This window comes from Solanum verrucosum, unplaced genomic scaffold (assembly GCF_900185275.1).
Source record: "Solanum verrucosum unplaced genomic scaffold, falcon-dt-bn FXZP01000050.1, whole genome shotgun sequence".
NCBI classification, from domain to species: domain Eukaryota; kingdom Viridiplantae; phylum Streptophyta; class Magnoliopsida; order Solanales; family Solanaceae; genus Solanum; species Solanum verrucosum.
The window spans coordinates 2,790,207-2,804,894 of NW_026020020.1; the positions used below are offsets into that span (position 1 = coordinate 2,790,207).

A 14,688-nucleotide genomic window follows, 5' to 3' on the forward strand; every position below is an offset into this window, starting at 1 on the left:
TTGTGTTCAATAAAGATGCGAGTTGGAACTTTAATTCAGGAAATGAAAGTTCAAATATTTAATTTCTGCCTTCTGACAATATTGTTCATCAAGAGTATGTAGCATATCCTTTTTTGGCAAGTCTATCGAGTGTCTCATCAATTGCACCAGCAACATCTTCAACATTGAAAGAACCCTCAGCTAATTAAGACAATTGCATTAAAAAGATCAACAGGGGATAAAAAAACAAATCCCACATATGTTGACAATACATCTTGTACTTTTGCTTTACTTCTTTTAGATCGTATTTACTTTGAAAATGCTGAAAGAGAGGATAAATGGTGCAAAACTATGGAAGAGGAGTTGTTGTCTATTCAAAAGAATCAGATATGGAGTTGGTAAATTTGCCGGAAGGAAAGAAAGCTATTGGGCTCAAATGGGCTCAAATGGGTGTTTAAAAGTATATGCTGGTGGCAGCATCCAAAAACACAAGGCAAGGTTCATCACAAAGGGTTTTTTCCAACAACAAGGTACTAACTTTGAAGAAACATGTTCTCATGTTGCCCTATTTAAGACTGTGAGAGCATTTTTAGCCTTGGCTGCTAATTTAAGTTGGCTACTGTACCAATTCGATGATAAATTTGCCTTTTTAAATTGTGATTTGAGAGAGGAGGTCTATGTTTCACAGCCTGAAGGTTTGTAGTTAATGGCAAAGAAGATAAGGTCTACATGTTTTAAAAAGGCACTCTATGTCTTAAAACAAGCTTCACAAACATGGTGCTTTAAGATTGATTGATATTTCCATGAGAATGGTTTTGAAAGAGGTAACAATGAGCCTACTCATTATGTAAAGCAAAAAGGTAAAAATGATTTTTTGGTGGTATGTTTTTACTTTGACGATATGATATATATGGGTTCGAGTGAGTCTATCGTCACTGAATTTAAGATCTGCATGATAAACAAATTGAGATGTCTGATTTGAGTCTGTAGCATTATTTTCTTGGTCTTGAGGTGAAACAGGAAATTGAAGGCATATTTCTTTAACAAAAATAATATGCAACATTTTTTTTGAAAAATTTTACTATTGTAAATTGTAAAGTTGCTGCTATGCCGATGAATATTAATGAGAAGTTTGTTGTGATGATGGTTTTGAAATGGAAAATGCTACTTATTTTAGAAGTTTGGTTGGTGGTTTGAATTATTTGTCCCATACAAGACAATACATTGCTTTCTGTTAGAGTCATATTGAGATTTATGCACAATCCAAGCAAGCTTCACCTTGGAGCTAAAAATAGCGTACTGAGATATATAGCTGGGACAACAGAGCATGAAATTTGGTATTCTAAGATAACAAATTTCACATTAACTGGCTTTTCTGATAGTGATTATGCATGCATCATTTATGATAGAAAGAGAACACATGGTTTCTCGTTTAATCTTGGCTCTGGAGAAGTTTCATGGAGTTCAAAGAAGCAGGAAGTGGTGGCCTTATCAACTTCATAGGCTGAATATATTGTAGAAACCTCTATAACTTGTTGAGCAATTTTGTTTATAAGGAGATTTGTTGCAGATTTTAATCAGAAACCGTGTGCAACTGAACCTTTTCACTATCACTATATTTGAGGTCTTGTCTCTACTGGTGAAATTATTTTGAAGTCTTGTGTTACAAACGAGTAAATATCATACATCTTCACAAAGTCACTTCCCTAAGCAAAGCACGAGTTCTTCAGAGGTGTTTGAATCGTGGGGTGTTCAGAAGTGATTCAATGATACTTGACCAAGTGGGTACCTAAAATTTAGTATTTCAGTTCCGTTGTAAGCCTATTTAACTCTTAGTTTCAAGTTGCATCAGAAATAAAGAAGACCACAGTGGCTTTTTCTTCTCTTATGCTCTATTTTTCAGTTCACTTTCTTTTCTTTACAACAGTTGTCATTCAGTTGGAGGGTATGGAACATAAACATCAAAATATACTTTTTTGATATATTACTAACAAAATTATAGTACTAAATAGTTTTGTCAACGAACAAAACTAATCCTTAGTGGCTTTCTTTTAACTTCAACACATATATTTATTTAAGGTTGTAAATTATAATGAAAACGTATCATATATATATTTTCTACACGAACTTTTCAAAATTCAAATTAATTATTATTTTAAACTGCAAGGGCTTGCTGGTGAACTCAATGAGTGCACTACACCTTGTCTCACAATTATATAAAATAGAAAGAACTTGGGTTGTACATGTGCATCTCATATCTATAGTACTGTATTAATCAAGTGAAACAATTTGATTTTCTTGTTTTGTAATTGGTTGTGTTCTCATGCATCATCTCTTTTAACTAAACAAATGATAAAGGGTAAGTATGCTATGTCTTTGTCCCCCAATTATAAAAATTTAGAGATGGAAAAGTAAACGATTTGGACAAAATCAAAGAGATTAAATCCGTAAGACTATCATTTAGTTATTCCAACAAATTAATAGAAATATGCTGCTCTTTCTCCACTAATGTATACACTAGTAAAATTACCCGCGCTTCGAGCGGGATTTAAATATCAGGGAATTTATAAAATAATACTTAAAACCTATAAATAGAAATATTCTGCTCTTTCTTCACTTATGTATACATTGGAACAAGTACTCTTCAAACATAACTGATCTTTGGTTTGTTGAAGCTGTACACAACAACATGTTCAATCTCTCTATCAAAGTCTTTCTGCTATGCAAGTTTTTCTTGACGATACGACAAAGGAAGCCAAAGACATTGAAACTCTTAAGGTTATAGAAAAGAGGATCAGAGATGTAATATACAAAGCAGAAGATAAAGTTGATTCAAGCCTAATAAGCATTGTTTTAGCTGATATAGAGAAGGATATCACGAACTTAGACTACAACTAAACTCTTTGTACGACACTCAGCAACTTACGATATTTTCATGATCTTGTAATATTTCTTGCTTTTTCTTGATTTGTTACAAATGAATGCTCTCCTATGTATACTTCACACCTAAGGGCTAAAGTGCAAAAAAAAAATTTGCTAAACAAGTCCCTACATATTTACAAATAGGCCACTCTTCTAGAATTCTCTACAAGTCTAGGCCTTCCAAGTAATATTCTACAGTCTTCTTCAAACCTCTCTGAGACTCTAGACTCTTCCCACTAAGGCTATCTCACTTATTCTTTAATTTCATGCCCAAGTGGTATGACAAAGCCGCGGGTCATGACAAGGGGCTTGTAAATACTTCGAGGGAAATTGCTAAAAGTGGAAAAAGATGTTGATTCTCTCAGGAAAGAAGTGCCACATATTGAGTTTAACAAGCATTGAAGAAAATCTGAAGAACAAGTCCTCACCAGAAAAAAAAAAACAATTTAGGAAAATACTATTGTTGGGATGGAGGATGACTTCAATGCCATACTTGAACACCTCACTACCCAAACAGACGTTTTAGCTATCGTACCAATTTTTGGTATGTGCAATATAGGTAAGACAACTCTTGCCAAAATTTTTTATGATGATTATATTTGTTCTCAATTTGATAAACATGCATGGGACACTATCTTCGAAGAATACAATGAGAGACAAATGCTTCTTGAAGTTGTGTCTACAATTACAGGAAGCAATTAAGAAATGAGCGATGATCAACTAATGAAGATTTTGTAAAGAGGTCTGAAGGGTGGGAGATTTCTAATTGTCACAGATGATATATGGAGTACTGAGGCATGGGACCAAATACAAAGAATAAAAGAATATTTCCAAATGATGACAATAGAAGCCAAATTCTATTAACCACTCTACTCTTGTATGTTGCCGATTATGTCAGCTATCCTGATTTTCCACCTCATATAAAGTCTTTTATAAGTCTTGATGACAGTTTGAACTTCACAAAAAAATCATTCAAAAATATATTTGTTTCCTCCTCTACTTGTAGAACTAGGGAAGCATACTGTACTACAATGTCGAGGATTACCTCTCTCGATTGTTGTCGTTGCAAGACTTCTTGGTCAAATGGACCCAACACATGATAATTGGAAGAATGTTGAGGAAAATCTGAACTGATTCTTTGGTACTGTATCCGAACAGTTTCAATCAATTCTTTCTTTGGAGGTTTTCCTGAAGATAAAGAGATTAATGTTTCCAAGTTGATTAGAATTAATAAAAGGTTAGAAGTGGTGGCATAGTGGGAATAAAATCTTGGCAGCAACTAATTTGGCAGCCACATTTGTTGAAATTTAATTGCCACAAATGAGAAAGTTGGCAAGCCACAAATGTAAAAGTTGGTAGCCACATTTGTGGAAGTTGGTAGTCAAAGTTTGGTAGAGTTTGACGGACAAATTTTGTGGAATTTGTCTACCACATTTATGTTACTAATGATGTAATCAAGAGGTTCAAAAACTCTATAAATAGAGTAGTATTTGAACACTAGAAGACACCAAAAAAAAATAGAGAAGCAATAGAGATTAGAGAGAGTAATCCACAAACTACTTAGTTTGTGAGAAAATAGTGTGAAAGTAATATAATTGTGAGTTGTAAGAAATAAAAGAGTGTTGAGTAGTAGTCTTTTGACACTACCAAGTTTTTCATTAATATTATTGTATTACTTCTTCGGGTATCATATTTACCCCATTTTAATATTTGGTGTTGTTGTTACTCTCTTCCTATTACTATTTAGTTTGGACATTATCCTGGGTGTGATTATCATTTTGTCCAATAGGCATAGGAGTATCTAGAAGAGTTAACTGATAGAAGTCTAATTTTGGCTTGTACACGAAGGACTAATGGAAGGATAAGAACTTGAAAATTCATGATCTTCTTCGCCAACTATGCCTAAGTAAACCCATATATGATCAACGGGGAGTGATCCTTCTATCTACACTTGAAGAGAAACATGATTATCGTATGCGACATAGCAATGGTATAATCCGCATCTTTATTTCAATGCAAGTAGATATTCCAAAACAGATGTTTTGCAGTTGAAGTTGCTTAAGGTATTGGACGTATTTTCAATTGAATATTATTTCACTTGTGTAATACCTCAGCTTGTACATTTGAGATATGTTTCTGCAAGAATTGAATAACTTTGCTAATATATATATATATATATATATATATATATATAATCCTCATAGGAAGAAAATCATGGTATTGAAGAAAAAACTTTGCTTTTCAATAACTTGAACATGCTTTATCTTCATTATTCTCCTTTTGCTGCAGAAATCATAAGAAGAACTCTGAATCTAAAAGAGCCAAAGATTTTACAATACATTGACCCGATCATGATTTTCTCTAGGGATATTTTCCTTAAAAGGTACTTGTATACCATGGGAAGTCATGACTTTGCTGCCTAATTTACTCAATCTCGAACGATTTTATGCATTCGCTGGAACAAGTTGGACACTAAATGAAGATGTTGTGTTTCGCAAATTAAAATATCTACGAATTGTAGAAGCAGATCTGAAAGGAGGGAAGCAGGTAATGAAAATTTTCCGATACTTGAGTAACTAATACTGCATGGGTTGGGTAATCTGGAGGAGATTCTCGAGAGTATTGGAGAAAAAAATTCTAGCGCGATATATGATAATACAAGCATATCACATTTTTTTCTACAAGTTTGTAATATCTTGATATATGTTGATAACGAATAGATTATATGTTATGCAATTCAAAGGATAAAATCAACATGACAATGGACTAATAATATAACATATATAATTAAAATTACTAACTTCGACTAAATGATAACTGATGAACATTATCTAATGAACACAACACTTAGTACTGACTTCGACTAAATCATAGCTCATGAACATTTCATGATGAACACCTGAAATGACAAATGAACCTAGACACTTAATATAATATTTAAGTTTTTAATTTTACTTTCGATAATTCCATAACACGCACACTAGTAATTGGGAACTATGGAAGAAGTAGATCCACTAACCCTGTTAGCAAAATGCCCACCAACATTGAGTCCATATAAAGAACTTTAGCTAGCACAATTTGGAGGAGTCCAGGCACTTCCCAATGTCTGAAATGGAAATGCATTATTATTCACCATTTGTGCCTCTTTTTTAACCTTTTACTTTAGACTTTCCAATGTCTTCTTCAAGTGTTGAAGTTGGAATAAGTTAAATTCTTCGATAGGAGATTCCCACCATAGACCATCAACTCTCTCCCTATTTTCTCAAAGGGATTCTCCACGATTTTTCTCCATCTGGAGAACCCCCTCGAGGTTCATGAGCTTGGTATGAGCTCACAAATACCAGCTTTGTTCTGATTACCAGAAACTTTGCAGAAACACGAAGTTACCAAAGTTCAAATGAACCAGTGAAGAACATAAATTAATTCACAAAAATAAAATCTGTAAACACGTACCAGAATTTGAAAAAAAAATAGAATAGGAAGAAGATCAAGCCCACTGAATGCACAGTGTCCCCTTAAGGAAATTATTCCCCTCTAGTATCCGAGGTTTGATTTGGAATATGACCTCCAAGGATAGAATGATCTCCATCACCAGTGTATTGATGCCCAAAACTCTGGTGTCAGCGAGCCATTCAACGACAGTAAAGTACACAAAAAATATTTGTGCAGAAGAAGAAGAAGAAATCAGATTTTTTCATAAGTAAAAAGTCTAAAGAATCAGTGGTATTTATAGCGAAGAAGCACTGGATCCGAAAGGTTGCAACCTTTTAGAAACCACACGACAATTCCAGAAAGTTTGCAACCTTTCAAACGGTCATGACTGTTCTAGAAAGTTGCAACCTTTCAGAACAGTCATCTCCAACGGCGGGAAATTCAAATTAAAACGGGAAAGTGTTTTAAATTAAACGGGTCGCACGGATCCGAGTCGGGTCGAAACAGTTCGGTTAATTAACTAAATAATTGAAACGTTTTGGCCGTTTAATTTAATTTAATTAATTAATTAAATAATTAAAACAAACTTTGTCAAAAAAATAATATCTCGATCGATCATTTTCTAAAGCCGAAGCTGAAACTGAGCCGAGCGAGCGACGACGACGACGGCGCAAGGGGGTCCCTCTTTCCAACCCTTTTAACAACTAATAGAAGTGTTTCTCTATTTAAACACTTCTATTTTTCTTTCCATCACCAATGAGGGAGAAATGCATTTTTACTAAAGCATAAGAGAACTTTTCAAGTTCCTCTCTTTACATCTTCCCTCCATTTCCCATTAACTCTTGCTATATACCCAACAATCCCCCACATGAATGGGGAATGGTTATAACATAAGGAATGCACGGACGAGTGTGTACTTTACAAGCAAGGATCAATTGCATCTGGATAAGTAGGTTTTCCCTTGGACTTTCTGTAGTGAACATATGTCGGATATACTCGGTCAATCGGTAGATGCGATATCTTTGAACCATCGAGCTTTGGTGTATACTTAGACAACCATATGTATCACAATTAACCGTCGAGCTTTCATTTTATCCATGAACACCTCCTGGTTTCATGAGTGTATAGAGAATAGGCTTTTGACAAAAAATTCTCTTTGAAACGGCTTACACTTCACACTCACATATGTGATTTCTAACCGTGTCATCGCGTAGATACACTATTTGGTCAAATCTACCGAACTTAGCAAATCATTAAAAACTTTAAGCTTTATTAACTCATTAACAAGCCTTAATGGTTTAACCTTGTTCCTGAACATTGTCTTCATCATGAGAATGGATTGAGTTAATTGACAATGTCGAACCGTCAGTCACAACTTTGTTTTTCTCCTTGAATCTAGCTCTTGGGATATCCATTCTGCTAGATAGAGTTACTGCCATGATGAATTGTCCTAAGCCATAAACCTATTCCCTTAGATGATCTTTTAACCGCCTCTCTTATTAGGCGTTTCGTTAGTGGATCTGACACATTATCTCTTGACTTCACATAGTCAATTGTGATAATTCCACTAGAGTGCAGTTGTCTTACGGTGTTATGTCTCCGTCGTATATGACGAGACTTCCCGTTGTACATGACGCTCCCTGCCCTACCTATTGTTGCTTGACTGCCACAATGTATGTAAATAGGTCCTACAGGTTTGGGCCAGAATAGAATATCTTCTAAGAAATTTCGGAGCCATTTAGCTTCTTCACCGGCCTTATCTAAAGCAATAAACTCAGATTCCATTGTAGAGCGAGCGATACATGTCTGTTTGGATGATTTCCAAGAGATTGCTCCTCCACCAAGTGTAAACACATAACCACTTGTGGATTTTACTTCATTTGACCTGGTGATCCAATTTGCATCACTATAGCTTTCAATCATGGCATGATTATATAATGTAAAGCATAGTGTTGTGTATGTTTCAGATACCCCAACACACATTTCATTGCTATCCAGTGAGTTTGATTAAGATTACTAGTGAACCGACTCAGCTTGCTAATAACACATGTTATATCTGGTCACGTACAGTTCATAATATACATCAAACTTTCCAACACTCTGGCATATTCCAATTGAGAGTCACTTTCACCTTCATTCTTTTGAAATGTAAAGCTTAAATCAATTGGAGTTTGGACAACGTTGAAATTCAAGTACTTGAACTTATCCAATACTCTTTCAATATAATGAGATTGATATAATGCTAATCCCTGAGGAGTTTTGAGAATCCTGATCCCTAAGATCAAGTCAGCAACTCCTAAGTCCTTCATATCGAACTTGCTGGACAGCATGTGCTTAGTAGCATTTATATAGTCAATATCTTTACTCATTATTAACATGTCATCAACATACAGACAAACAATGACTTCATGATTCAGAACGTTTTTAATGTAAACACACTTATCACATTCGTTAATCTTGAATACATTTGCCAACATTATTTGGTCAAATTTAGCATGTCATTGTTTGGGTGCTTGCTTGAGCCCATAGAGCGACTTCTCAAGTCTGCACACTTTCTCTTCTTTACCAGGAACCACAAACCCTTCAGGTTGTTCCATGTAAATTTCTTCCTCCAACTCTCCATTTAAGAAGATTGTCTTTACATCCATTTGGTGGATTTTAAGATCATGCACTGCCGGTACTGCTATTAACATCCTAATTGATGTTATCCTTGTTACTGGAGAGTGTGTATCAAAGTAGTCCAAACCTTCCTTTTGTCTGTATCCTTTGACTACAAGTCTAGCCTTATACTTGTCAATAGTCCCATCGGCTTTCATTTTCCTTTTAAAGATCCACTTTGATCCTAAAGGTTTATTTCCTGGAGGAAGATCAGCCAATTCCCAATATGGTTACTTAAAATTGATTCGATCTCACTATTGTCTGCTTCTTTCTAATAAATTGACTCAGACAAAGACATAGTTGCTTTAAATGTTTGAGGCTCATTTTCAAGCAAGAATGCCACAAAATCTGGTCCGAAAGAAGTGGATTTTCGCTGGCGATTACTACGCCTAGGATCCTCATTAGGTAGTGTATTTTCCGTTGATTCTTCCCGTGGTTGTTTAGGTCTTTCACTTGTCGACTCACATTCAATTTTATAAGGATAAATGTGTTCAAAGAACTCAGTATTATCTGACTCAATTACCTTATTCACATGAATTTAAGGATAATCAGATTTGTGAACCAAAAACTGGCAGGCTTTACTGTTCACAACATATCCAATAAATACACAATCCACTGTTTTAGGTCCAATTTTCACCCTCTTGGGTAAAGGAACCCCTACCTTGGCTAGACACTCCTACACTTTGAAATATTTCAAGTTGGGTTTCCTTCCTTTCCATAACTCACATGGAATCGATTGCGTTTTGCTACGAGGTACCCTATTGAGTATCTTGTTAGCCATAAGGATGGCTTCCCCCCACAGGTTTCGCGGTGAACCAGAACTGATTATTAAGGCATTTATCATTTCCTTTAATGTTCTATTCTTCCATTCTGCCAAACCATTTGATTGTGGTGTATAGGGTGAAGTAGTTTGATGAATAATACCATATTCCAAACATATCTCTGCAAAAGAAGATTCGTATTCTCCGCCCCTATCACTCTGAATCAATTTTATCTTTAGATTAAATTGATTTTCCACTTCATTTTTGTATTGCTTAAATGCATCAATTGCTTCATCCTTACTATTAAGCAAATATACATAACAAAATCGAGTGCAATCGTCAATATAATTTATAAAATACTTTTTCCCACCACCAGATGGTATTGACTTCATATCGCATATATCTATGTGAATTAAGTTTAAAAGTTTTGAATTCCTGTCAACAGACTTATAATGATGTTTAACAAACTTACTTTCCACACAAATTTCACATTTCGATTTATCACATTTGAAATCAAGCAAACTTCTAAAGTAATCAATTTCCGCAAGGCTTTGTAATTTACATGTCCCAAACGGGCATGCCATAAATCATTTGACTCCAATAAGTAAACAAAAGCATAATTCTTATTAATACTGTCAACAACCATTACATTCAGTTTGAAGAGGCCCTCAGTGAGGTAGCCCTTTCCTAAGAACATCTCATTCTTACTTATTACAACTTTGTCACTAACTAGGACACACTTAAACCCATTCTTAACGAGCAGTCCAGCAGAAACTAAATTCTTCCTAATAGTAGGAACGTGCACAACGTTGTTCAAAGTCAGCTCCTTGCCGGATGCCATTTTCAACATTACTTTCCCAGTTCTTGCAATCCTTGCTGATGTTGTGTTTCCCATGAACAAATCTTCATCTAACTCAGCAGGAGTGTACATTGCAAAGGCTTCTTTCGTAGAGCAAATATGTCGAGTGGCACCTGAGTCGAGAAACCATTTCTTGGGATTTCCAACTAAGTTGCACTCCGAGATCATTGCATAGAGGTCATCTGCATCTTCCATCTCTTCCACGATGTTTGCTTGACTTTTGCCTTGGTCTTTGTCCTTTCTTGGAGCACGACAGTCAGAAGACTTATGACTAGCCTTACCACAGTTGTAACAGTTGCCCTTGAATTTCTTCTTGGCCTGTTCTGACTTCTGTCCATTGGACTTCTTTCTCTTCTTGCCTTTGGTAGGAGCTTCTTCAACAATATTAACTCCAATTACTGTCGAACTCTTACGAGACTTATTTTCGGTGATTTTATTATCTTCCTAAATCTTGAGCCGAATCACAAGATCTTCAAGCTTCATTTCCTTACGTTTGTGCTTTAGATAATTCTTGAAGTCGTTCCACGAAGGAGGTAACTTCTCGATCATTGCAGCCACTTGAAAAGCTTCATTTACTACCATATCCTCAGCAATCAGATCATGGAAAATAAGTTGAAATTCCTACACTTGTGATCCAACAATTTTGCTATCTGACATTTTATAGTCTAAAAACTTTGCGACCACAAACTTTTTCAAGCATGCATCTTCTGTCTTATATTTCTTCTCAAGTGCATCCCACAATTCTTTCGAAGTTGTCATTGCACTATAGACATTATATAAGTCATCCTCTAAAGCACTCAGAATGTAGCCCTTACATAGGAAGTCTACTTGTTTCCATGCTTTAATAATCATGAATTTTTCTCTGTCTGGCATTTCAGCAGCAGGCACCGGAGTTTCTTCACTAGTAAATTTCTGCAGACCAAGAGTGGTAAGCCAGAAAAATACCCGTTGCTGCAATCCGTTGAAATTCACACTAGAGAATTGTCCCGGTTTCTCTGCTGGTGGTACAACAGTTCGGGTTGGTGCAACAACAACCACCGTGACATTATCATTTGTCATTTCAAAATCTGTAATAAACAGAAATCGATACAAATGATTCAGTAAGCAATAAGTTAAATTGCAAACTTAATAGGAGTATAAAACCACGAAGGTTTTTGTCTCCACCAGAAACAAAGATTAAAAAATAATAATAGTAATTTCCTTAAGATTGTTGGCCAATCTGTGTTTAAAACAGTAGTACTGATTACCTGAAACTTTGCAAAAACACGAAGTATACCAAAGTTGCAAATGAACCAGTGAAGAACATAAATTAATTAACAAAAATAAAATCTGTAAACACGTACCAGAATCTGAAAAAAATAATAGGAAGAAGATTAAGCCCACTGAATGCACAATGTCCCCTTAAGGAAATTATTCCCCTCTAGTATCCAAGGTTTGATTTGGAATATGTCATCCCAGGATAGAATGATCTCAATCACCAGTGTATTGATATCCAAAACTCTGGTGTCAGCGAGCCACTAAACGACAGTAAAGTACACGAAAAATATTTGTGCAGAAGCAGAAGAAGAAATCAGATTTTTTTGTAAGTAAAAAGTTTGAAGAATAAGTGGTATTTATAGCCAAGAAGCACTGGTTCCGAAAGGTTGCAACCTTTCAGAAACCACACGACCATTCCAGAAAGTTTGCAACCTTTCAAATGGTCATGGCTGTTCTGGAAAGTTGCAACCTTTCAGAACAGTCATCTCCAATGGCGGGAAATTCCAATTAAAACGGGAAAGTGTTTTAAATAAAATGGGTCGCGCGGAACCGAGTCAGGTTGGAACGTTTTGATTATTTAACTAAATAATTGAAATTTTTTGGCCATTTAATTTAATTTAATTAATTAATTAAATAATTAAAACAAACTTTGTCCAAAAAATAATCTCTCGATCGATTTCCGAAGCCGAAGTCGAGCGAGCAACGACGACGACGGCGCGAGGGGGGTCCCTCTTTCCAACCCTTTGAACAACTAATAGAAGTGTTTCTCTATTTAAACACTTCTATTTTTCTTTCCACCACCAATGAGGGAGAAAAGCCTTTTTACTAAAGCATTCAAGTTCTTCTCTTTTCATCTTCCCTCCATTTCCCATTAACTCTTGCTATATACCCAATAAGCTTCTCTACGAGCCACGATTTGTTGATTGTGGACATTGTTATTTGGTGGAGGGAGGTTCGTCCCAAGGAACCTCTTCACCAACGTGTCTACGCTAGGGTGACCAAAGGAGAACACATTTTTGCCATCGGAGGAAAATATCACAATGACAATTTAAGCACCACATAGTGTACAAAGTTCACTAGCCTTTTTGAACAGACCAGCACGACGCTTAGAAACCGTAACTCCTAAGTTACTCGCCTTCTTAATTTTCACCATGTCAACCCTTTGACGACCCTTGCTGAATTTTCTTGTCATGTCTAAACTATCGTTAAGAAATTGTGAAAGTAAAATTGTGATTTTTGGTCTTAACACCAACAACTTTATATAGGAAATTGTGTTTTAAAATAACTTGGGGAGCCTAGAAATTTATGTTCTTTCCTTTTTTTGCATTGAAGAAAAGTATTGAAAATGAAAAACATTAGATTCACTTGCCTTTCATTCTTTGTTTCGGTAGATATAGATCTTATTATCATAATTAGAAGTATATTATTGGATTGCATTGACTGCCATTTTATTTGAGAACAATTTAAAAAAAATATATATTAAATGATTAATAAAACCCTTAGGGGTCATTTGGTTTGAAGACAAGTTATGTTGGGATTAAATATGATGAGATAAGTTATGTTGGGATAAGTTATGATAGTATTAATTATGTTAAGATTATTTCTTATTGGTTGTTTGGTTTGTCAAATATGCATGACATAATTTCTAAGAGTAAGTTGTGTGTTTACATAAATACCCTCTAAGAATAAATTGTTTGTTTATAAAAGAGGGTTTAAGAGGGTAATTTTGTTATTTTACATTTTTATCCCGGGATAACTTATTCTGGGATTAGTACAACCACCCACAACTAGGGATAACTTATCCCAATCATAATTATTAATCCTAGGATAAGTTATCCCACACTTTGTAACCAAACAAAGAATTGATGGGTACTAAAAAATTATCCCAGGATTATTTGTCTTTATCCATCACACCAAATGACCCCTTAATGTTTTAATAGTAACACGAATTTTGCATTTACCATTGAATTTTCCTAGTCAATCATCATTTAGAGACCTACAATGTATCACATCAAGCATATGCGGGTGTTTGGATTTATAAATATTATTATTATTTATACCGCAGTTTAGTGCTTGAATTGTAGGTTTTCGCTTAATCACTTTTTGATTTTAATATAACGCGTTGTTCCGACATAAATCTCATATTGCATATAATGTCCTGATGGAAAATTTGCAGATTTCTAGTAGACATTTTCACATTTATTTAAGGCTTATGATAGAAGGAAATTAGTTTACGACAAATATAGGAATAGTTTTAGATATATACAATAAAGTAATTAGTTTACAACAAATAGAACAAAGTTTTATTTACATAAAAAATAGTCAAAAATCATAGAAAGTATACATTGACTATACAATATAGCTCGTTGTAAGTTATAGAACTTAGACATTAACTATACAATATAGTTCACCTATACATGAGCTATACTTTAAATATACATTGTATACACTCAAAAAGTTGATCCAAGAAAAAATAAGTATGACTAAAATGACAGCATTCATAATTTCACAAGTTAAAAATATCCCTCTTCACTCTCAGCAAGACAAAAACACTAATTATTTATTTAGAACTTAATATATATATATATATCAACAATACTGCATTCAATAAAGATCACAAACTCCATGTAGTGATATATTTACCTATTTAATTAGTAAATGTTAAACAACTCACATTTCAAATATTATATTGATTTGTATTGGATTTATTTAACAACAAACAACTTTCTCTAAATAATAAAATTTGTATGTTAATTTATTTAAATAAATTTATTAGTACAAATATAAAACATAAAATACAGAAAATAAACAAAACCGTTA

General features: G+C 34.5%; 2 pseudogenes; one reads left to right on the forward strand and one right to left on the reverse strand.

Moving 5' to 3' along the window:
- The first annotated feature begins 298 nt into the window (after positions 1 to 298).
- On the forward strand, positions 299 to 4,122 carry LOC125821064 (disease resistance protein RPP13-like; annotated as a pseudogene).
- A 1,759-nt stretch (positions 4,123 to 5,881) lies between these two features.
- Positions 5,882 to 13,060, reverse strand: LOC125821024 (agamous-like MADS-box protein AGL62; annotated as a pseudogene).
- Between the last annotated feature and the right edge of the window lie 1,628 nt (positions 13,061 to 14,688).